Source organism: Nycticebus coucang, chromosome 4, assembly GCF_027406575.1.
Source record: "Nycticebus coucang isolate mNycCou1 chromosome 4, mNycCou1.pri, whole genome shotgun sequence".
Classification (NCBI taxonomy): Eukaryota; Metazoa; Chordata; class Mammalia; order Primates; family Lorisidae; genus Nycticebus; species Nycticebus coucang.
The window spans coordinates 26,462,144-26,487,795 of NC_069783.1; the positions used below are offsets into that span (position 1 = coordinate 26,462,144).

At 40.0% G+C, this 25,652-nt stretch overlaps 1 protein-coding gene across 3 annotated transcripts in view; it reads left to right on the forward strand.

The window, feature by feature from the left end:
• The window catches only part of BABAM2 (BRISC and BRCA1 A complex member 2), a 474,143-nt gene that overhangs the window by 366,222 nt on the left and 82,269 nt on the right, over window positions 1–25,652 (forward strand). The gene's annotated exons all lie outside the window — the stretch shown is intronic.

Below are 25,652 nucleotides of genomic sequence, written 5' to 3' on the forward strand. Positions count from 1 at the left end.
TTTCTTTATCTGTAAGCAAAGGGAAACACAGGGAGAAGAGATTTTTTTGGTTTACCATAGTTTTAAAAAGCACTCTAGAAATGGAGAATATCCATTGCTAGAACTTTAATTTGCTTTTTAAAAAAACCTACTTTTTATTTTGAAATAACGACTCACAGGAAGTTAGCAAAAATAGTGGGAAGAATCCCAAGTGCCCTACACCTGGCTTCTCTCAACAGTGACATCTTATTTAGGTATAGTACAATAATCAGACTTCATTCAGGCTTTATTCAGTTGTCGCTATATTTTTAACCCACATTCATTTGTGTGTATGTACATGTGTGTGTGTAGCTCAGCTCTGTGCAATTTTATCCAATGTATAGATTCATGTAAACACTATCACAGTAATGATACAGAACTGTCTTTCACCACAAAAGAACTCTCTGGTGCTACCACTTTGTATTTGCATTATGTTCAGGTATTTCTTTTTTTTTTTTGCTTTTTAATATCTTGTTATATTTATTTTTTATTAAATCATAGCTGTGTACATTAATGCAATCATGGGGTACAATGTGCTGGTTTTATATACAATTTGAAATATTTTCATCAAACTGGTTAACATAGCCTTCACGGCATTTTCTTAGTTGTTGTGTTAAGACATTTATATTCTACACTTAGTAAATTTCACATGTACCCTTGTAAGATGGTCCGTAGATGTGGTCCCACTAATTACCCTCCCCCTACCCATTCCCCTCCTTCTTGGGCTATAATTGGGTATAGCTTTCATACGAAAGCTATAAATTGGTTTCATAGTAGAGCTGAGTACATTGGACACTTTTTCTTCCATTCTTGAGATACTTTGCTAAGAAGAATAAGTTCCAGCTCCATCCATGTAAACATGAAAGAGGTAAAGGTTCCATCTTTCTTTAAGGCTGCATAATATTCCATGGTGTACATATACCACAATTTATTGATACATTTGTGGGTCGATGGGCAACTGGGCTCCTTTCATGACTTAGCAATTATGAATTGGGCTGCAGTAAACATTCTGGTACAAATATCTTTGTTATAATGTGATTTTTGATCTTCTGGATATATACATAGTAGAGGAATTGGCAGGTCTATTTTTAGATCCCTAAGTGTTCTCCAAACATCTTTCCAAAAGGAACATATTAGTTTGCATTCCCACTAGCAATGTAGAATTGTTCCCTTTTCTCCACATCCACGCCAACATCTCTGGTTTTGGGATTTTGTGATATGGGCTAATCTTACTGGAGTTAGATGTTATCTCAAGTAGTTTTGATTTGCATTTCTCTGATGATTAAGGACTGTCACATCTCATTCCTGACACCACTTGTCAGGGCCCATGACTGGCCAGGTCTTGGGCCCGGCTTAACTAGGTTCCGGACGTGGACCACTAAGTTACCTTGCTCAGGTCTGTTAGGTGCCTGAGGGCTATCTACTTTAGCTGGAGAGAGAGAGTGTCTTAGAGAGAGTAAAACAGTTTTAGAATAGATAGATCTTAGTCTTTAGCTGAGCTTGGTAATCTTCAGCAGAGAGACGCCATGCTGGCATTCTGCAGACAGAAGAGGAGACAGAGTCAGAGTAAGCGAGTCCGTGATAGAATGCACATGCTCCTTATGTTCAGGTATTTCTTTCTTTTTTTTTTTTTTTGAGAACAATTAAAAGTAGTATTGTATTTTAAATTTTGATTTCTATCTATTTACTGCTAGTATATAATAATACAATTAATTTTTGTATGTTACTCTTGTACCCTACAACTTTGCTGAAATCATGTTCATGAGAATAGTTCCATAGGATTTTTTTTATAGATTCCTTAGGATTTTCTACATAGACAGTCATATTATACACAAATAAGGACAGTTTTATTTTTCCCTTTCTGATCTGCGCACCTTTTTTCTTGCTTTATTGCATTGGCGAGGCCTTCTGGTAGTATGTTGAGTAAGAGTGGTGAGAGTACAGTCTTGCCCCGGTTCCTGATGCTAAGTAGTCAGTCTTTTGGCATTAAGTATGTTTGTTGTAAGACTTTTGCTGATACCAAGTTGAGGCAGTTCCCCTCTACTTCTAGCTTGCTGGATTTTTTTTTTTTTAATCATTGAATGATGGTTGGATTTTGTGGCGTGCTTTTTCTGCATCTGTTGATAATTCCCATGTGATTTGGCAACTAAAATCTATCCTGTAACTGCTGCCTTTCCCAAGCACACATTGCAGACCCCATATTGCCAGTACTCAAACCCGATAAAAAGAGGAAGATTACAGAGAAAGCAGTTTATGATATGAATTCATGTTAGTATTAAGATGGAACACAGTATTAAGTCTACATTGATGAATGTCAAGAGAAATTGATTAGATACTTGTTGAAGATTTGGCTTTGGCAGTTCCTCACTTGCTTAGCATTTCTATGATATTTATTGAAGTGCATATTAAGTGTTAGAAGCATGCCCTTTGGAATCAGAACAAAGTCTAATGCAGTCTTCATCATTTACTAGCTAGCTGTGCAGGACCTTAAACAAACTCTTTAAGTTGTCTAATCCTCAGTTTCCTCATCTGAAAATGGGGCTAGCAGCTATCTCATGTTGTGAGGATTAAATGAGATAATATAATTATTATTAAATGTGATCACGTAATTACATAATAATAATGTATATTCATAATGGGTATTTAATGTGTTAGCTGTTGTTAATGTAGCATTCATAGATTTATCTATAATTTATTAAACCATCTTACAGTCAAAACACCGTGCTGGGTATTTGGGATAACACAGAGAAGTATATAAAACTGAAGTATAGATTCAGTTTTAGAAGAAGAATGTGCCGGGCGGCGCCTGTGGCTCAGTAAGTAGGGCGCCAGCCCCATGTGCCGAGGGTGGTGAGTTCAAACCCAGCCCCTGCCAAACTGCAACAACGAAAAAAAATAGCCGGGCGTTGTGGCGGGCGCCTGTAGTCCCAGCTGTTCGGGAGGCTGAGGCAAAAGAGTCGTGTAAGCCCAAGAGTTAGAGGTTGCTGTGAGCCGTGTGACGCCACGGCACTCTACCCAAGGGCGGTACCATGAGACTCTGTCTCTACAAAAAAAAAAAAAGAAGAAGAATGTGCCATTTAATTTTCAAACATCCCTTATGTCTAAACAAATGAATGAAAACCTTCTTCTCTTACACCCATCTGAGACCAGTCTTTGGTGCATACCCATCCACGCCTTCCCTTTGTCCTTTATCTTCTCTTTCTCTCCATCTTCCCTTTCCCTCTCTCCTTCTTATTTCCTGTTTTCTGTAATGATCAAGGTCTCCTGGGTGAACCATTTTCGAACTCTGCACTCTTGCCTACTCTTGTGGGAATTTCCTCTTTCCCTTGCTCCCTCATTTTACTTTTTCAATATTTCATAGTTACCCTAATTATATTTTAGGCCAGCTTTCTCTTTAATCTTTTCCACTTCCTGAAGGAACCACAGGACAGCCCTTTCTTATGTTTTACTCTCCTGTTTCTGAGCCAAAAATAACCATAATCATGACTAAGACATCTGCAAGACACCTGAACCCAGAGTAATAATAATAATAAAATTAGTGACATTAACCTCTAAAAGACTTGATGGTGTGCAGAATTTTTTAATAGCATCTTCACTAAATTTTCTACTTCTTCCCTAATTTTCTTCTAATTAAACTTTCTTTTCTCCAAATAAGAAGTTCAAGATAAATTAAAAGCTCTGACTTAACTTTTGTTTAATTGCTACATTTCAAAAGAATTCATTTCTATTTCTCAATGCAAATATACAGTATTTCTGCCACTTTATGAATTTTTAAAAAGCTTCTGTGGGCTGTCCTAGGAGTCTAACCTTCTTTACAACACTATTTTTAAAAGAAAATATATTTTCCAAATTCCTCATGAACAAGCTAACTTTGTGGACCCATTTTATTGGTAAATTGGGCACTCCCTGTACTTGTAAAGGATTGCAATCCTTGCAGGTATTTTAGAGAACCAAAGCAGCCTCTGAGTGCAGTATTTGTTTCATCTTCCTTGGATAGAAAACCATCTAATTAGAGTTTCCATGACAACTGTGTTTTCATGCCGTGTAACAGACCTATTGATCTGAAGTTAAGATTGATGGAACACATGCACATGTTAGTGACAGAAGCCATCACCCAGTATCTGAGAGCATATTGGCTCTTTGTCTCTCCTATCTTCTTTTCTAACTTATGTGCTTCACAAGCATTTATTAAGCACCTGCTTGTATGGAGCAATATGAATCCATGAAATATCCACCAAAAAAAAAAAGAAAGAAAGAAACAATACAAAACCCTCTCATGGGCATAGAATAAAATTCACTTTCATAATCTGGCCTCTGCCTGCACTTTTGACCGCTCTCCCACCTCCCCTGGGCCCTCTATTTTGGCCACATTGGCCTGTTCTGAGCTTCAAGCACTCCGTGCTCATTAGCACTTCAAGGCTTTTGTACTTAGTAACCCCTCTGCCAGAGGGTCTTTTGGACTCTACTTTGTCATTGGGGTCTCAGTTTTAATTTATTTCTTCCGAGAAGGTTTAGGGCAATTGCCCCTCTGCCAGAGGGTTTTCTGGGCTCTACTTTATCATTAGAATCTTATTTGAAATTTATTTCTTCAGAGAAGCTTTAGAGTAATTGTCCCTGATTACTCTAATGCTTGCCACTTTCCCACCTATGTGGTCATGCTCTTGAACATTATAATACTTTGTTTCCTTCTGATTTTATTGTTTTATTATTTCTATGAGTGTAAGATGTGGAAGTGTCTTCTTCACTGCCATAGTTATTAATATTTACATAATAAATAAATGAGGAGTAGAGTGATCAAGTATCATGATGGTCAAGAAGGCTTCATGGATTGGCACTTATTTAAGTGTTTTGAACAAGACGATTGATATGGTTGGGCAGAAATAATGGCCAGAAGGCATTTTATGTATGAGGAATGATCTATACTAATAGAGTACTATGTGGAGGTCACTTTGCTGAACAGGAATATTTTTGAGTGTCTGGCTGAATGGCAGGGAGAGTGACAAGAAGGACTCTGGGTATTGTGTTAAAACATTTATATTCTACATTTACTAAGTTTCACATGTACCCTTATACCCTTCACATGTTACAAGGGCACATGTGAAACTTACTAAATGTAGAATATAAATGTTTTAACACAATAACTAAGAAAAAGCCAGAAAAGCTATGTTAACCAGTGTGATGAAAATATTTCAAATTGTATATAAAACCAGCACATGGTACCCCATGATTGCATTAATGTACACAGCTATGATTTAATAATAATAATAATAATAAAGAAAGACTCTGGGTAGGTGGAATTCAGAATAAGGATGCAGGTCAGGTTTGACCAGAGAGATGTAGGGAGCCTTCATAGCCTGAAGAAAGTAAACAGTGGGCCTAAAGTAGAAGAGCAGAAACGTCTAACATGTGTAAGCAATTCACTGTGTGAAGAAACATGTCTAAAGTTGTTGAGTCTTAGGATGGCTGGGGCGGGGGAAGCCGGCAGGGTGTGTAGTTGGGGGTTGCCAATGAGACCAATGACCTAGAAAATTCTAAAAGAATCTTTTAATTTCAGTTTCCTCCAGGGCAGTTTGGTTTTTAAAGTTGATTAAAAGTGTGATTTTTCAAGCATTTGGCAGTAGATACCCACAAAATAAATTTGTTTTTCATTTGGCTTGAATGTTGGTTCTCTTTCTTACAAAAGAAACAATTATACAAGTACAGAAGTATTAACATTTAATGACAGTAATAAATAACATTAAAAACTATGTATGAGGCACTTGGTAAATGCCTTACATCATTCTTCAATTTTCCTTGTAACCCTCGGTGAGCCTTATTATCCCTGTTACATGGATTAGCAAACTGAGGCTTAAGGAAGTGGTTTTTGATATGTTTGTTTGATTTTTTGAGAGAAAGAGAGAGAGACTCTCATTCTGTTGCCCCGGTAGAGTGCTGTGGCATCATCACAGCTCACAGCAACCTCAAACTCTTGGGCTAAGTGATCCTCTTGCCACAGTCTCCTGAGTAGCTGGGACTACAGGCACCTGACCAAACACCCAGCTAGTTTTTCTATTTTTAGTGAGATGAGGGTCTTGCTCAGGCTGGTCTTGAACTCCTGAGCTCAAGCAGTCCACCTGCCTTGGCTTCCCAGGAAGTTTAAAACAACTTGCTCCAAGGTCAATGTACTAAGTGATCAAATTGGATTTCAGATCCACTTGGCCGGTCTGATTTCAGACCAAGAGTACTTACCTACCTCATTTGTCTCACTCATTCACACTCAAATTTTTTGAAAGTTTTTATTCATACTGTGTTATATATCTTCATACTTTCATTTGGGATGCTTGACTTCTCTATTAAAAGCAAATTGTTTCGTGTTTAATCTACAGGTATAATACTGCAAGGTATTATAACATGTTAACGTTAATTGATAAAACACCTACTTAATGCAGTATTTACATATTGCATTGCATTAAAGAAAATTAAGCTCATTGAACTCATATTTTCTTTCCCTAAAATTCTCTGTGTTTGTCATGTAATAGTAGATCTAGTATAAACATAAGGATTGAAGGGATAATTTACAAGGTTTTGCTGGATAACTTTTTATATTGATATTTAAATGTAAGAGAAACAGTTGCAAGAATTTTAGAAAGAGGAACTGCCATGTACCTTTCACCTAGATTCACCAATTGTTTGGATTTTGCCCCGTTTGCCTTGTCATTCTCTCTCTATATGTATTTATATTTAGATATATGCTTTTTTAATTGAACTATTTGAAAGTAAGTTGGGGACACAGTGCATTTCACCCTTAAATGTTTCAAAATGTCTTTCCTAAGAATATAGTCCTTCTCTTATATAACCATGGTGCAGTTACTACATCAGGAAATGTATCATTGACATTCTACTATTATCCAGTCCATAATCCATATCCTAATTTTGTCAATTCTTCCAATAATATCCTTTTCAGCTATTTTTTACCGCGGTCCAGAATCCAATCCAGGATCACACATTGCCATTAGTTGTCATGTGTCTTTACTTTTTTAATCTGAAACAATTTTTCAGTCTTTATCTGTCTTGACCTTGATGCTTTTGAAGAGTACAGATGAGTTATTTTGTTCCTCTATTTGAGTTCATTCGATGCTTCCTTATGATTAAATTCTTGCTATGAACTTTTGGCAGCAATCCCACAGACATGTTGTTGTGTCCTGAGTATACTATATCAATAGGCACATGATGTCAGCTTATCCTAGAATTCGTAATATTAACTTTGATCACTCAGTTAGGGTGGTGGCCCTGAGGTTCCTTTATTTTAATGTTAGTAATTTTCTCTTTGTAATTAATAAGACAACTGTAGGGTGATGCATTGAGACTCTGCAGATACGCCTATGAGACTTTCACTCACCAATTTAAATAGCCCTGATGTTTCCTTTAAGAAATAGTTGTATTTTGAAGGCTACATTAGATTTCTGTTGTTGCTATAACAAATTATCACAAATTTAGAAGCATAAAACAGCACAAATTGATTATCTTGCAGTTCTGTAGGTCACATGTCAAATTCAGATCTCACTGGGCCACAATCAAGGTGTTAGTGGAATGCTTTCTAGAAGAATCTTCTCCCTTACTCATTCAGGTTTTTGGAAGAATTTTGGTCCCCTCCAATTGTGGTTGCGTGCTGGAGGTTAGCAGAGCTCTAGAGACTGCCAACCTTCCTTGGCTCATGGCCCCTTCCTCTTCGTTCACAGCCAGCTGTGGCAGGTCTAGTCCCTCTCAGGCTTCAGATCTGTCCTCCCTCTTCCATCATCACGTCTCTTAACTGTTTTCCCCTTCTATTTTTAATGATATTTGTCTAGATTGAGACCACCAACCAATAATCAAGGATAATTTCTTCATGTCAAGATTCTTAATCTGTCTCACGTCTCACCATAGTCCCTTTTGCCATGTAAGATAGCATATTCATAGGTCCCAGAGATTAGGGCTTGGACAGCTTTGGGAGCCATTATTCTTCTTACCACAAATGTCTACCTTTGTTTAAGGCTTGTGCTAGGAACCTACTTCTTTCTATTTAATCAGAGGAAATGTCAGGCACAGGATTACAAGCAAAGAAACAATTAACAGATTGTTTTCTGTTTAGTTAAAAGCAATAGGCTTGTGTCAAAAATGGGGGCTGAGAAGAATCTGTAGTAGTAATAGAGCCTCAAAAACAGAGGGTTGGGCACACCGTTGCATAGCCAAGCAAGCAAGGAGGGCTTAATGCTCAGGTGTACCTGATGAAAAATGAAACTGCAGAGCTACCCACTACAGGGACTTCAGTGAGGAAAATCAGGGCCAGTGAGAAAACTCATACCAAAGGAGCTGTGGCTCAGTGCGCCTGATCCCTGAATTTAGTCCCTTACTTGTCACAGCCCTTGGTCCTGCATCTGACAATGTGCTTTCATCAGCTTCTTCATTTGTGCCAGGAAAGTTTGCACATTAAAATCGGATCTTTTGTTGTTATGGAATTTCTTTTTCATTTCCTGAAGACATACTCTTAGCTTTCTTCATCCAAATATCTACCCGCCCATCCACCCCACTGGACCAGAGTCAAATGATAGAAGTACAAGAGATTTGACAGTCAGTTGTCTCATCTTCGTTGGGCAGATGAGAAAACTGGACATCAGAAAAGCTAAGTGATTGTCAAAGTCCACCTGGTCAGTGGGAGCAGCAGGGAAATGTGTGGGTTCAGCCTTGGATGGCCAGGTTCAGTCCAGTGGCCAACATATACTGGGTGAGTTCTGTTGAGTCAGTTAACTTGCCAAGCCTTACTGCTATTTGGGAAAAATATCAACCGTACATGGCTTTTGTAAGAATCAAATAAAGATAATAAATGAAAACTCTGAATGCAATGCCTGGCTCGTGGAAAATGCTCAATATATGTTAGCTGTTATTACTGTCTATTGCTGTTCTTCTAAATAGTAGATTTCAGATCAATAATACAGACTTCCATGGTCCTAGGAATAAAAAAGCTCAATTCCAGAACCAAATTGTATTATTTCTATACCTCTATGTGTCTGTCTTTCCCGCCTTTCCTCCTTCTCCCCCGTCCTCTTCCCTCTTTTAAAGGAATATTACAAAGGTAATATGTGCCAATTGTAACTTTGCAACATTACCAAAGAACAAGCATACAAGGCAAAATGTGCTGTGTCTTAACCGTAGCCCTCCCTTACTCTGCAAGAGGATCTCCTCCATTCCCAAGTGGGAAGAAGAATGAAACCTCCTTCTCCTGCCTCCCCTCCCCTTGCCCCGTCCCCAGCCCTCTCCACTGAGGCCTTTGCTTCTGTCCACTGCTGTCTGGGTTCTGCTCATCCAGTGCTGTGTGCTCCTGCTCACCATGCTGGCACTCTCTGACTCAGGTGGTACCATCCTCCTTGGGCCTCGAGCCTTAGCCTCAGTGAAGGGGCAGAGGGAAAACACACAGATTTGGTGTTTTGTACAAGACTGTTCGTGTTTAACCAGTTTGGGGTGTTTATTTCTTTTTGTTATTGCTTTCATTGAGCCACAGAAATAAATGTCTGATATATAACACATTATTCTACAACTTGCTTTTCTTTCCCTTTAACCGTACATCATGGCCGTTTTTCTAAGTCAGAGCCTGAGGGTCACCCTTGCTCTTCCTGGTACAACCCAGTTCTCCACTGGGAAGGTATCACTGCACTGTGTTCAGCCCCTCAGCTCACTGATACTTAGTTGTCTGAAATTTGTTGTTTACATTTGTGATTTGATCCAACCCATATGAACTTGTCGTTTATTCTCTCCAATTTCTGGCTTCAGTCTTCCACCTTCCTAGGAGGAACGAGTCACTCAGAATATGCCCAGTCTGCATGTCGAGTCATGTTGGTGTGTTGGCAGCTCAGGTGATGAGTGTGCCTGCAGCTTGATAGTTCCAGGATGTGATGAGCTTGAGCTTGCTCCCCTTGCTCCAGAGTGACCTGAGCCCAAGTTAATTCCTAGTGCAATGAAGAAACATCCAGAAAAGCGAGTTGTCCTGAGTTACCTCAGCCTGTCTTAAGAAGCAGCCTCCATCTGATTGAGAAAGGGAGGTACTGACATGAGGCTGGGCCCCTCCTGAATGGCGGGGAGCTCTGTGCTAGACTCTGCCTACTGTGATGTTCAGGAGTCACCAGGTGGTCCAGAAGTTGTAGATCCCTTCCAGTCTTTTTCCTATAAGACTATAAGTGCCCACACAGAGGTCTAGGAGTATTAGTTTTGGAGAATATCTGGACTTCTGAGAGTTTAGAGTGTCCTGAACAGAATCCTTCCACAGGACATCCATTCGACATATTCTTCTTCCATGCAAATATGGGTAAAATTACTTCAGGTCTGTTGGTCTCACTGATGCACTGTCGATCCATTCACATACTGCAGAGGCAGGATATTATAGCAGCGGGTCAGCCATATGCCTTTTTAATAAGCCATGTTCACATTCCCATTTGCTGTTAATATTGTTCTGTTAGTACATTTTTAGTGTTTTATTTTCGAAGGGTAAAGAAAATAGTAATCAAAATTGTAAAACTTAAAACAAAAACAAACAAAAAATTGTAAAGCAACTAAGAAAGTGGTTTCTAAAACAGTGATTAGGCCAACCTAAATTATATTTGGCCAATTAAATTGGCATTGTCCTTGTCTTCATTTACCAGACCCCATTTCCTTCCTGCCTAAACCTTTTCCCTTCTGTTACATCTTGTGCCACAGGTTAAAAGAAAGCAAATACGTCCACCTTCTGGAGTTATCAGGGCCCCATAAGCGTAGGTTCCCGTGAGCTCTAAGCAGCCCACTCGGTGCATCACTCCCGCCCCACTGCTGCTCCCCGGCTACCCTGTCCTCTGTTTGGGAGAGCGTGGGCCCTTGTTTACTGGTGGGGCTGTTTTGAATTGATAAAAATAGCATTTAAACTGATGGATTTTTAAAAAAAAAGATACAGGTAAATGAATTACGATATTCAGAAACAGTCTCCCAGTTTTGCACAGATGGATATTAACAGAACTGAACTCCCACTTTCTCCATTAGTAAGTAAGCTATTTAGTAAGATAAAGTGTTTTCCAAATGACAGGAATCTGCTGAATATATGTATCTTCTTTTTGTTAAATTACTGACTACACTTGTAGCCTCCTCAATCCCTCACCTCTCCCTATTCCCAGATTTCCTTTTTCATTATCTTTCCCCTCAATTCTTTTCTTACCAGTCTTCTTCAAAAAGTGGCTCCTCCTGCTATCCAAATGGTTTTTGGAGCCCTCAACAAAGGGGAACAGTACCCTCATCCCCTATCTGTATCCTGCTTTGTGGAATGATGACATCCTGTGCTCACCTTTGTGGACATTGCCTGGGGCAGTAGCTGGCACCGGGGCCAGATACCTGGCCTCGGCACCTCAGCCACACTGCAGAGTGTGGAGGAGAGGAGGTCCTTCTAAGCAGGGACCCACCTGCGGTCTTCACCCTGGTTCTGCCCATCCGTCTTCCCTGCAGTATCTACCACTTTGACTTTGTCATACTCTCTTGCGTTTTGGACAGCTGTGGTGTTTATGGGGCTCAGAGTGGGGGCCAAAGAAGAGGCAGGAGATCAGTGGGCAGCTGGAATAATGGGTGATTTGGCTCTCAAAGGTGAGCCAGGGACCAGGCTGAATGTTGCCAAAATTGAAAGAGAAGCAAATTCACTATTAGCTGAGAAGGTCTTTAACTTCTTTAAAGGTCTTTAAATTCACTATTAGCTGAGCAGGTCTTTAACTCCTCCTTCCGTATATTTAAAGCTGTGTTTCTCATGTGGGGGGGAGGGGAGAGATGTCCACCACTAATAGGAAAATCTGTCCTATTAGTCCATAACAGAACCAGTTATAGGGTTTTTTTCCCTTTCAAATAACACATTTCTCCACCCCCAAGGTTCTAATATGCTATGCCATAGAGGAGTGAGAGAAGAGAGATCTTCCTCCTGCCCCTCTCTCTCCCCAAGAAAGTCTCACAGGGAGATCACATACCTGGGTGTGTGCAGGCAGATAAAGTTCTGGTGAGTGCTTGTTTGTGCTATAGGTGATGTCGAGAACAAGCCAATTCCAATGTTAACCAAAATGGCATGTGGCAATTCCATGTAAACCAAATCAAAACAACAAAAATGCTTACCTTCCTGTTATGAAGTTTAATTTACCAAGTTAATCACAAAAGATAAAATCATTAAATCAAAAGTGCTCCACCTCTCCCTGGTGTTTTCACTGATGATGAATATTAGCCAACTGTTGTTAACCATTAACCATAACACGTATATCCTGAGAACATAGAATGGTGACTTGGAAACCTTCTGGTTTGGAATTGCAGCATTGTATTGTTGTCCCTAAATGGTTTATCTGTTGGACACATGTTTTTAATTTTAAAAAAAAAAAAAAGCGCTTTAACTTTACACAAGCTCTTTAGCGATAACTGCAGACATGAGCGTCACAGAGCCAGACCCCAGAATTGCTGCCAGTGAGATGATGGTGTCTTTAAAGTTTTTGCAAGCAAATTCAGTCCAAACACTTCTCTGGCTAACTAAATTTTGGGATGCTTTGTGCTTCAGTTTGTGGTACTTAGAGTGACTGTCCTTGCTTTAGAACTGTGCCTAAATAATGCTCAAAATACCACTATAGGCCTCTGCTGACAAAACTTTGAAGGTTTGGGCTATTTACCATAAAGAAGCAAACCTTCCTACCATAAGGACAGCCCTAGCCTAAGGTTGACAGTAAGAGCAACGTTTTGTTGCTTCATTTTCCTATGAAGCTCTGGGCTGCTGATTATAGCAAAATTCCAATGTTTTGACACACCACCACATTGTTAACATGATAGGGAGGATTTGATTATGGGAGAACAAGTCCCAAAACAGTAAATTGACAAAAAAAAAAAAAAAAATCTGGGGCTTTGCTTCTCAAGGCAGCTTTTGTGGTTGCATTCCTTTATTTGATGTGGTTCCTCCTCCTCCTGTGCCAAACGGTGCATGTGGAAAAATGATGAAGTTGCAAAAAAAGGGAGGGGGAAGATAGGGAGTGAACTGTTAAGTAATAAGAGAAAGAAAACAGAGCTTAAGGATCAAAGACAAAAATACCTGTTTCTCCAAGCAAGAAAAAGAAAGTTAACATGGGAGTCCTTTTTCCATGCTTAGGTAAAAGCTGAGCCCTGTGTCAGCTGGCGCCTCTCGGGCTAACCCAGACCCAGCACAGTAGAGACAGGAAGGCCACGAGCTGTCTGTAGGTGAGAAGAGCAAGGATTTGAGAAAGGGCAAGCCTTGGTGCTGTGGCTTACCAAGGGCAGTATGGTTAACAGGGGTGGGCCGTGGGAAAGAGGGGTGCAGAGCAGAGCTGCCGGCCAGCATCAAACTGAACACACTTAAACACCCGCCAGCCTTGGAGACATGTCCTAAGAAAGCACTGGAATCCAAATGGAGAAAAAGGTTTTCACATAGGAACAGGATCTTATTTATTTACAACTTTAAGGCTGGATAGCTCTTCCATTGTGTGGTTTGTGACATTTTCTGAGTTTTAAAATTATCTCTCTTTGCACTGTGAAAAGAGCATATATGATTCATCTTAATATTTCTGAGGATCAGTCACCAACTAACAGCTAGTATTTTGGGTGGGAGGAAGGCTTTTGTAGGCAGCTTTTTCACCTAACATAGAAGTAAAAAGCACCAGAATATGCCTCAAGCTTCGTTTGGAATCATATAAATAGCTCTCTCTTGCACAGTTACAATCCAGTATCATTGTGAGAACTCCCACGGCCCATGAGCTGCCTAATGTTCCCCCTCCCTTGCTTGAAAAAGGCTAATGCTTGTGGTCTACCCACTGTTCAAATACAATCTCTAAAGAGGTTTGACCAAAGGGCCTCTTTTCATTTTTGTTAATAACCTGGTCTAGATCTTTTTGCCTGTATTTCTTCCAGGATATTTTTCTTATTATCAGCATCTATAGAACTGTTAAGTGATCCTATAATCCTAAATCAACAGTCAACAAACAAAGGCCACTGGCTAAATCCAGCCCCCACCCTGTTTTGTATGGCCCTCAAATTATGAATGATTTTTCATTTTTTAAATGGTTAGAAAAACATTTAAAGAATAACGTTTTGTTACCCGTAAAAATTATATGAAATTCAAATTTCAGCATCCATAAATAAAACTTTATTGGAACACAGGCATGCACATTCCTTTACATATGGTCTGTGGCTGCTTTTGTGTGACAACAACAGAGTTGAGTGAGTATTGTGACAGAGACATTCTGGCTGCAAAATGGACAATATTTACCAACTGGCCTTTTATCAAAAAAGTTTGCTGATCCCTGTCCAAGACCCTGAAACCATCCTTTCCACAGTGTCTATTTCAGAAAAGACATATACATGTATTGGCTTTTAATGTCAGTTTGGAAATTTGACTTCTATATTTCTTCCTATATTCACTGGACTTTAATACTATAAATGTTTGTTGAATGCATAATGTTTGGCCTTAATCTTGCCAAGAATAATGAGGTTTTAAAAGTGAACAAATGACAGAGATCCTCATTCTGGAGGAGTTTACACACTCGTGAAGAGTCGTAGGGGGAGAGGATAAGCGACACAATATGGGGAATGTCTTTTGCGGGGGTGGGGGGAGTACAACCAAGACGACTGGGTAGCAGAGATGGAGGGCGTTGTTCAGGAAGCCTCACTGACAGGTCACTACTGAGTAGTCCTGAAGCAGGGGAGAAAGGCAGCCCCGCCAGTGGCTGGGGAGAGAGTTCCATGTAGGGGGATCACCAAGAGAAGTGGGCCAGTGGCCTTATGCAGGAACAGCCACAGCTTATCCAATGAAGAAGTCCCAGTAGGTTGAGCAGGGGCATGAGACCGAGGAGTCAAGGACGACTGAAGTTTTTGGTCTGGGGACCAAAAGATGGAAGCTGCCATTTGCTGAGATGGGATGACTGTGGGAACAGTAGTTTTGTGGGAGATTTCCTTATGAGCAGGTCAAGTTTGAGGTGTTTCAAAAATCCAAGTGGTGGTGTTGAGTAGACATTTGGCCATACAAGTCCTGAGTTGTTGAGGAAAGGTCTGAGACAGATGTAAATTTGGCAGTTGTCAGTGTAACGGAGAAATTTTAAGCAGCGAGACTGGCTGAGGTTCAGTTCCAAAGCCCAGACTTTTTTTTTTTTTTTTTTTTTTTATCTCCAGGACGTCTCTTGCTCGATGACTAAACAAAAATTTTTTAATCTCAAATTTTCTTTTTAGTTCACTGTAGGCATTGCATCTGCATCTACCAACATTCTTCTTCCTCCCTCTCTGGGCAGATGCCCTTTTACAGCAGGCAGCCTGGGCACTAAATAGGCTTTTCCCAATGTTTTTCTGGACCCATGTTTTTCTGTCCACATGGAGATCCTGGCCTTTGATCCACAGCCCTGCTTTGTTAAGTAGGGTCTCTGTCCTCTTTGCTCCCTTGCCTTGCCTTCTGTTTACTTGAATATAGCCATGCTTCATTTTATAAGAGAGAAATTGTCCTGAAAGGGGGTAAAACATGTTTTCTGTCTTTTCAAAACCCCCTTACCCTTTTTGAGAACTAAAACCAATATCTCAGCTCAGTGCCCATAGCACAGTGGTTATGGCACCAGCTACATGCACCAAGGCTGACGGATTCGAGCCCAGCCTGGGCAGCTAAACAACAATGACAACTGTAACAAGAAAATAGCCAGACGTTGTGGTGGGCGCCTATAGTCCTAGCTACTTAGGAGGCTGAGGCAAGAGAATTGCTTATGCCCAAGAATTGGAGGTTGAGCTGTGATGCCATGGCACTGTACCAAGGGTGACATAGTGAGACTCTGTCTCAAAACAATAAAGCAAATAAAATAAATTTTTAAAGAAGATGGAGACTTTAAAACCAATATCCCTACTTCCAGCCAGTGGTTGGGAGGAGTAGGCAAGTGTCCTTTATTCTTTGTGCCACAGAAGATGGTTCGAGTGAATTATCCTAGGGCAGAGGTCAAGAGATTGTCTTAGCTGAAGATGGCATTAATTGTACTCCTGCTCAGAAGCAGGACGTTGGTACTTTAAGATGGGAGTCTGACAACCTTCTCATTTGCCTGCAAATTAATAAACTTCTTTTCCTCCTCAAACCACTTGTCCTTGTTCTTTGATGCAGCCTTGGGGATGAGCTCCAAGCTTTTGATAACAATTTTGCCCATGTATACACTCAACCAAAATCACCTTCTTTCTTTCTAGCTTTTCCTATAGATGTATTACCTCCTGTACTAAACCTTAAAAGCATGCTTGTTTTCTCTACCTTCCTGTTGTCCACAACACTTTTCACATTGTCAGTGATGATGCCTCAGGGATGGGAGTCAGAAATGCGTTTACCAGTCTCCTGCCATTCCCCATCCCAGCTGTGTATCATCAGAGATGATGTGGAGCAGTAATGCTTCAAAATGTGTTGTGCCTGCCTCTGCAGCCACTAGGGAACAGGCTAACACGTATAATCCCTGGCACCATCTCAGACCTGCTGAACCTAATAAATTAGCTTCTCTGGGGTATGGCCTGGGTATCTGAGTTTTTAACAAGTTCCAAAGAATATTCTTAAGCAAACGTGAGAAGTCCAGGCACAGAGAAAGATTACGGTCCCAGTTTCACTGCTTTCAGTTTGGGCAAATCGTTCGTCTTAGGCTTCAGTTTTCTTTTACCTCTCCACAGTGAGCGTATTAACGCCTGCTACCTACTTTGTAAGGCTGTTGTAAAACCTCAAGTGAGAAACACTTAAGAAACAAATTGTGAAGTGCTATATGCAGCAGTGTGGTGGCTAATACCATCTTGTAGTATCTTTTTTATTTTTGTGCACATGTCAGGTTCTAGCTACGTACAGATTAACGCTTTGAGGATGGAGACCAGTGATGTATACACGAAGTTACCTAGTCCTGTTTATGTGTCTAAGCCTTTAGTAAATACCAGTTAACAGGAATCAGGTGGATACTCCTCCTATGCCCGGGTAAGGCAAAAGGATTTTCTTCTTATTCTCTTCATCTTCCTGTGACCATCATTAAAACCTGTGTGCAATAACTGTGTGCTCTGACTTCATCAGGATACAGTTCATTCATACAACAAAAACACTTATACCCCCTAATATTTGGAAATAAAAATTACTTTAAAAAACCTGTGTGCAATGAGAGGGAGTTAGAAAAATGTTTGTAGTTTTAGGGTAGCTATTGTATGCATTGATTTCCCCCCACCCCCAGTAAAAATGTCATAAAGGTAGTTGCTAGGAAAAGTAACCTGAACCCATGATAGCAGAGCAGTAAAGCCTTTCACTGGAGTTTCCAAGTTGTAAATTTATAACAAGTTCACATTAAAGTCACTCCTTCCTGACCACTGGTTATTTGAAAATAGTTTCACTTCTTAGAGAAACTGTGAGGGTGTCAACTGCAGGTAATAGCCCTGGGATTAAGACACAACAAAAGAAAAAAAAGCCTTTCTCTCTCTTAGCCTATTTGTGTATTGAGTGACTGGGTATCGTTATAAATAGTTCATGCCAAATCTTACTAGGAAAACATCTGCTAAGTCCATCATTGTTTGCAGGGCTTACTTAAAATGCTTTCCTACATGTTAACAAAATCCTGATGGTGGACATCTGTTAAGATTACTGCCCCTTAAAGGCTTTTTAGCAATGTTAACAAACCTAAATACATTTCTGAACAAAGACTTGGTTAGTGTCCATGTCATTAGACATTCTGTTTGCAATTACATTAGTCCTGTCTTTTGCATTTCTTTAAATGTAAAGTTTCTTGCTTGCATTCCACCTTCTTTCTGTCAAGTCCTCTGGCTGTCAGACTTCATCCAAATTTCCAGGAGTTCCTTTCCTAGAATGACAAAGGGCTAATCACTTTAGTTCAGGTACCTAAATAAGTTTCATAAATGTTCCTGGAAATAGCCTCAAGAGTTTGTTCAGCCCAGGCATGGGCTCAAACACCCAAGCCATGTGTGGAACCCGATGTCAAGTCAGCAAATAAGGACTTAGAAGTCGCAAAAGTGATAACTGAAGACCCAGAGTGGGGTAGATTTAGGTTGGAGTGCAGAGACCTGGAATTAGATGCCTCTTTGCTATTGATCCCCCACCCCCACCCCCACCCCCACCCGTGTGACCTTAGGGAGGCTAATTAGCATCCCTGAAGCTCCTGTGTGCTCACCTTTAACAGAGGATGATAATAACACTTCTCTTGTAGGTGGGGTGAAGAGTAGATATCATACAGGAAAAGCACTTGGTGTAGCACCTGATGCATAGTTAGTGTTAGTAAATGGAGTTATTACTCCCTGCTTTGTTCTGTGGAGAATTCATTTACCAAGCAAATATCTTTTAATTTTTAAACTCTTTTTTTATACTGTCCCTAAGCAGAGATCAGCTGATCAAAATTATCCCTTATAGTAGTACACCTTCATATTTTTATTTTTTTTATTAAATCATAGCTGTGTACATTAATGCAATTGTGGGGTACGATGTGCCAGTTTTATATACAATTTGAAATATTTTCATCAAACGGATTAACATAGCCTTCACTGCGTTTTCTTAGTTATTGTGTTAAGACATTTGTATTCTACATTTAGTAAATTTCACATGTACCCTTGTAAGATAAACCATAGGTGTGGTCCCACCAATCACCCTCTCTCTACCCATCCTCCCCCCCTTCCCCTCCCTATCCCCTTTCCCCATATTCTTGGGCTATAATAGTAGGGCTGAGTGCATTGGATACTTTTTCTTCCATTCTTGAGATACTTTGCTAAGAAGAGAGGAGGATCCCCCCCACACACACAATTGAAGCAACACCAGAAATACATTACTGGGACCTGAATTACCCAAACTAAAAAGCTTCTACACAGCCAAGAATACCTTCATATTTTTAAATTACTCTTTAATAATTTTATAATCTTCTAGGTAATTTAACTTAGCAATTTTAACTTGTTTAGACTTTTCTCCAAGGAGGAATTTTTTCTTAAAGTTTAATCATACTGTCATAGTCGCAGAACATTTCCATTTTTATTTGTTGCTCTAAAAATAAGAAAGAAGAAATGGAACCCAGGAAGCTGCGAAGTGTGTTCAGTGGAAATACTAGATTATTCTCTAATGTGTTATAGGCCTCAGTAGGCCTCTCATTCAGTGAGAGTCCCCGGATTTTCTTCTATCTCTATACTTAACTCATCTTTCTGGTCTCATCTTTGATGTTCTTGTTCTGTTGTATTCATTTAGATTCTTCCATATTGAATTACACCCTGATTTGGTTTAACTGAGGATTGGGAAACTCTTGAGATGACTCAGAGTTGAATCGAATCAACTCAATTGAATACGAGGTTGGACAATTAAGTTAGCAAACTCACCCTAGAAAAAGTGCCACATACCTCATTGCTAAATATCAGTAAAGTCACCAGATGGCCAAGGGGAGTACTTTGAAGGTGACCATAGTGATATTCAGCAATGAGGTATGTAGCACTTTTTCTAGGATGAGTTCACTAACTTGATGGTCAGACCTCAGATGGTGACAGCTTTGATGGCCATTCCAGAAAAAAGAGTTCCAAAATTGCTTTGACGGAGGGACCACTGGTCTTGGTGCATCGCTTCCTCAGAGGAGGACATTGAAGGTGATCGCAGTGATATTCAGCAATGAGGGATGTAGCAATTTTTCCAGGATGAATTCGTGAACTTAATTGTCCAACCTTATATGACATGAGATGAGGGATAATAGCAGATGTAGAAAATGTTTTACTAGGAAAAAAAAATATTTCAGTTAGAAAACAACAAAATAATATATATGTTCTTCTGACTTTTCAGAATCTATGAATGATTTTTTAATCCCATCAGGTCAATTTGTGACATGCAATGTCTTTTTTTTTTGAAGAGACAGAGTCTCATTTTATTGTCCTCGGTGGAGTACCATGGTGTCACAGCTCACAGCAACCTCCAACTCCTAGGCTTAGGCAATTCTCTTGCCTCAGCCTCCCGAGTAGCTGGGACTACAGGCACCTGCCACAAAGCCCGGCTATTTTTTTGTTGTTGTTGCAGTTTGGTCGGGGCCAGGTTTGAACCCGCCACCCTCCGTATAAGGGGCCGGTGCCCTACCCACCGAGCCACAGGTGCCGCCCCATGCAATATCTTAAATTGAGAAAAAGTGAGATGACAATGTGATGAATTTTATAGACAAAAGCTTTGAGAACAATTTCAATACTTACACCACTGTTTCAATATATAGGTAAGGATTAGACTTTTAAAATTCCTAATGAAAGAATTCCGGGCGGCGCCTGTGGCTCAGTCAGTGGGGCGCCAGCCCCATGTGCCGAGGGTGGTGGGTTCGAGCCCCTCCCCGGCCAAACTGCAACCAAAAATGGCCGGGCGTTGTGGCGGGCGCCTGTAGTCCCAGCTACTCGGGAGGCTGAGGCAGGAGAATCGCTTAAGCCCGGGAGTTGGAGGTTGCTGTGAGCTGTGTGAGGCCACGGCACTCTACCAAGGCCCATAAATTGAGACTCTTGTCTCTACAAAAAAAAAAAAAAAAAAACCCCCCCAAAAAAAAAAAAAGAATTCCTAGTGAAAAAGGACATAGGCTTTGAGACCACAAAGACCTGGTGTAAGCCCATGTCTGTAAATTACTTACTGGGTCATCTTGGACAAAATACTTAATATTCAAACACCCCTAGTTTTCTCACCTATGAATTGGGCAATTAGGTCTACATGGCAGGGTTGCTGTGAGGTTTAGAGATCGTAAGTACCTAGCAGAGGATCTGGCAAAAGTGGGTACTCAGTAAAGAACAGTGACTTGTTTTATTGTAATTGCTCTCCTGGTGGGCCACTAGGAAACATAATCTGGTATAATAAAGTGCTCCAGATTCTTGAGGTCCCTGGCATTCCTCTGTCTTGAAGGGACTTATCAGTGGTGCTCTAATCACACATTCATAGTGGGAACCACAAGTTCTTAAACCGCAAGTTCTATAGCAGTGGTTCTCAACCTTTAATACAGTTCCTGTGGGTCGCGACCCACAGGTTGAGAACTGCTGTTTTATAGTATAGCTATAAAGTTAGCAATACTAGTGCTTGTTGAAGTGCATTCAAGGGGGCATACCTTTTCTTAGGATTGCTCTTAGCTTAGGGGCTAAAGGCAGCTTGTCTCCATCTTTTGTCCTAGTTCTCCATTTCCATGCTTCAGCTTTTATACTCCCCTGAAGCAGAGTGTGGAGGAGGCAGCCAAGACACCTTCCCCTCCCTTAGAATCCCTCTCAAGGGCACAGAGCAGCAGGACACTAAGGCTAACCTAGTGTCTTTGACAGTTCCTTGTCATGACCATTGAACAGAAAACACTCAAATTAGAGGCATTTTAGAATGAAATCTCTCTTCAAATGCTTGGTGCAAATTTAAGATTAGCTTAACTCTTTTGATGCTTTAAGAGAGATGGGTCTTTTTGACAGTAGTGTTATCCCCACTGCACCGATGAGGAAGTTGGGTAAAACCCAAGAGAAAAATAATTGACAGAAGCGAGAATTGTAATTGAGAATCACTGGACCTTCTGGTTTTCTCCAGTGCTAAATTATGTTTTGCTCATTTCAGTTGACAACTCAGGTAAAACTCCACATGGGGGGAAGGGAGTTGCTGTTCCATAGTAGGTCAAAATAAAAAACTCATTGTCCCAGGTGGCTTCCGTAGCTCAGTGGGTAGGGCCTTGGCCATGTACACCAAGGCTGGTGGGTTTGAACCCAGCCTGGACCAGCTAAAATCAGCAATGACAACTGCAACAAAAAAATAGACGGACATTGTGGTGGGCGCCTGTAGTCCTAGCTACTCAGGAGGCTGAGGCAAGAGAATCACTTAAGCCCTAGGAGTTTGAGGTTGCTGTGAGCTGTAACGCCACTGCACTCTACAGAGGGCGACATAGTGTCCCAAGTCAAGCTTTCACTTAAGCTAATTCCCTGAATTTTTCTGTGTCAAAATACTTAAAAATAATTTCGTTATGCTATCACACTGAAGCCAGGTTAAATCTTCAATGAAGTCAGGTGCTGCTTAACTGCAGGGACCCCTTCCAAGAAATGTGTTGTTATGCGATTTCATTGTTGTGCAAATGTCATAGTGTACTTATGCAAACCTAGATATCATAGCCTACTACACACCTAGGCTTCCTGGTATAGCCTACTGCTCCCAGGTTACACAACAGTACTGCATGTACCTATATTGAATAATGGAGGCATCTGTGACACAATTGCAAGTATTTGTGTATCTATGTTTATCTAAACACAGAAAGGTACAATAAAAATACTATTCTATAATCTTAGGAGACCACCATTGACCAAAACATTATATGTGACACATGACTGTGTATTAGAGACACTCTCAGTATTTGCAGGCAGAGTTCACAAAGGGCTCTATTAGTTCCATTTGTAGGCAAAAAAATAGTATTAATACATTCAGTATAAACAGTTCTTACATTTGACTGTTAGAACCAACAAAAGAGACCCGGGAATGCTTTTCTGGATACCTTTTGGTCTATTTATCTCCATTGCTGGAAAGGTTTTTCAAACTCTGGTCTCGTCCTTCTAATTTGTATCTTCAGATTCAATTTCAATTTTAAATCAGCTAATTTCATGTTTCTTTTTTAGTCCATGAAGAGATAAGAAGGTACTTTCCATCAGAAAAATCCTTTTCTTTATTTTTTTTTATTAAATCATAAAGAGGTAGATCATGTGTACATTAATGCATTTATGGGGTACAATGTGCCGATTTCATATGTAATTTGGAATGCTTACATTGTAGTGATTAATATATCCCTCACCTCCTTAACTTAATTATTGTGTTGAGACATTTATACTCTATACTTAATAGATCCGACATGTACCCTTGCAATATGCACCATAGGTGTGATCCCCAGAAAAATCCTTTTCATCCTTTTTTCTTCCCAAGTTCAGCCTGAGCCCCTGCCACAGTGATTTACTTTTACTCACCTTTTTACCCCTGCTTCCTCACTGTGCTGCTCTAGAGATCAGAATCAGCACCGAGGAATCCCTTTCATCTCCTTCTCACTCAGTCCTCAGCCATTTAGTGGGTTAGTCAGGCCCTGCCTTCTCTTCAGCCAGCCCTGCATTCCTGAGAATATCTAGGAGAGCCCTGGAATTTCTGCACAGGGTGAGTTTCTGTTGTACATGCTCAGCCTGATAGTTTTTGGTTCATGAATATTAAATAATTAGAGATCACAAGACCTCACCTCCATCCTGCACCCTTTAAAAACACAATAGCTCTTTTATTTCATGGCACTTGACTTTGTTTATTAATCGTGATCAGGGGAGCATTCAGGCTATAGCCAGCCTGTTAAATATTTACTGGTGAGGTAGATCTTTATACATGAATCAGCAACATTTATCAGTGTGTGACTCTGGATGTTAGGTTTTGTACCTGTATTACAAGCTAAGAAACTACTGTGTTAAATAAAGAGTGAAATAATCTTCCTTTAAAAAATTAACTCTTAGTTAATACTATCCTTCATAGTACCTGAAGCATTTCACACATGAAGGTTTGCCCCACACAGGCAACTGAGTCATGTAGAATTAGACATGCCAAAGTGGTTGGTTTATCACATTCAAGATCAAGTGAATCTGATTGTTTGATGTTTGGAGTGGGGGAGCAACTGAGGTTTGAACATAATGAAGAGGAATGCTTGCCTGGTTGCTGTGTGAAAAATTGTAAAGGAAGCTGAGCCTCAGTGGTGGTCTGGGTGTCTTCAGAAGCCCTTTGTCATCACTGGCACCTCACCTAGCTAACTTGTAGCCAGACCCACTCTTTCTTCCCATCCCTGTAGCCTTCGTGATTAAAACCCGACTACTTGGGGAGTCAGCATATTTCAGGAGAAACAGCCTGGACTCTGGTGACAGGCAGACCTCCGTTCAGATCTTGGTTTTACCTCCATCTATTTGTATGAATCTGAGGCAGGTTTTACTCTCTGGGCCTCTATTTCTACATGTGTAAAATTAGAATGATAATTCCTACCTGTTGCATTGTTGGGAGAATTAACCTAGATACTGTGATAAAGCACCTAGCAACAAGTGTTAGTTCTTGATAATGACAGACACGGTGTAGAGAGACATGGGCCTGGCAGCAGAATAGCTGGCCTTTGGACTTTTTCACAGCTCTGCTTCTTTACATCATTATAGGTAATTTTTGCTTAATGGTTGTACTTTCAAATGACACAATTAAAACAGAGAGAAATAGGTTGAAGTTTAAAGGATTACACACAAACTACTTTCCTTCCTTGTATGCAGTTTAGTGAATGATTAAGAACCTGTTCTGTAATATTTTATATAATTCAAAGCCCACTAAAATCAATTCCAGGGAACTATCTAAATTATTTTCTTTTGTATTTTATCATGCCATGGATTATTCCTCTAAGTAAGTTAGGAGTAACTTGGATCTTGGCATTCTCTGTGTTATACAGACATTTGACCAATAACAACAGGATATAAATATTGGATTTATTTTTTTATGTACTATAGAATTTTCCTCTTAATCAGTTTTCCACCTAGTGAAATTATTAGAATTTTGTTATATGTATGCCTTCACAAAAAGCCTTCCTCCAGTTCACAGGAAGTCTTAGAAATTTTCCTCGCCTTCTTCAGAGTTTAGACCAAATCTAATCCAATGTCTATCCTTAAGAGTAGCAAAAGGAAATGATGGTCTTGCTGATTCTGTTGCAGAGTGCAGATGATCCATTAATGCCATGCTTAGCCTAATGCTCTTAAAATGATCTCAGTTGTCACAGTTGTTATGTCCACTCCACATTGACTTCCTCACATGACCAGGGATTTTGTTCATTGAGATTTTTTATTCCCACAGGAAACAAATATAAAATTTTTTACCAAAAAAGTTAATTTCAGAAATTATAGTCAATACAGAGTGCAGGATGGGGCTGAAGTCCTTTTAGAAGGCATATGTGCACCCTGTGTCACAAACCCAACAGTGAGTCAGTCTGCCCTAAACTTCTTAGGAATGATTTTCTACGCAGTTATTGTGACACCTTTGTCTTCCACTTAGAACCTTGTAACTGTGGGGACTTAGATAATGAATAATCATCACATTAAGGATTTTAGGGGTTTTAAAAATATCCTATCATATTACAAAGAGGGTTTAAGGGTCATATCGAAACATACATTAAAACTAAATTAAGAAAAACAAATAGGGCAAGAGGAAAGTGAGACTTGGAGAAAAGATAAAGTCAAGATTAAGACTGATAAATAGGGTGGTGCCTGTGGCTCAAAGGGGTAGGATGCCGGCCCCATATACTGGAGGTGGCAGGTTCAAACCCACCCCCAGCCAAAAGCAGCAAAAAAAAAAAAAAAACTAAAAAAAGGCAGATAAATAAAATGCATATTGTGAAGTTCTAAACAATTTCTTTTAATAATTGTGTGCTGGTTAATTTCAACTGAAAAGGGAATCTGTAAAAGTTCTGAAAACTACTTCTGAACCAACATTGAACTAATGCTTGAATCAATGATTATTAACCATACCTTCTTATTAAGACTGTACCTTCTTCTTGTATACCTCTTAAAATTCAAGGTAACAGAGCCAGTAAGATATAATGTTGTCTGTTGCAGTGTTGTTCAGGTATTTAATGAATAAGTTATCTTTGCCCAGCAATGACTTAAGT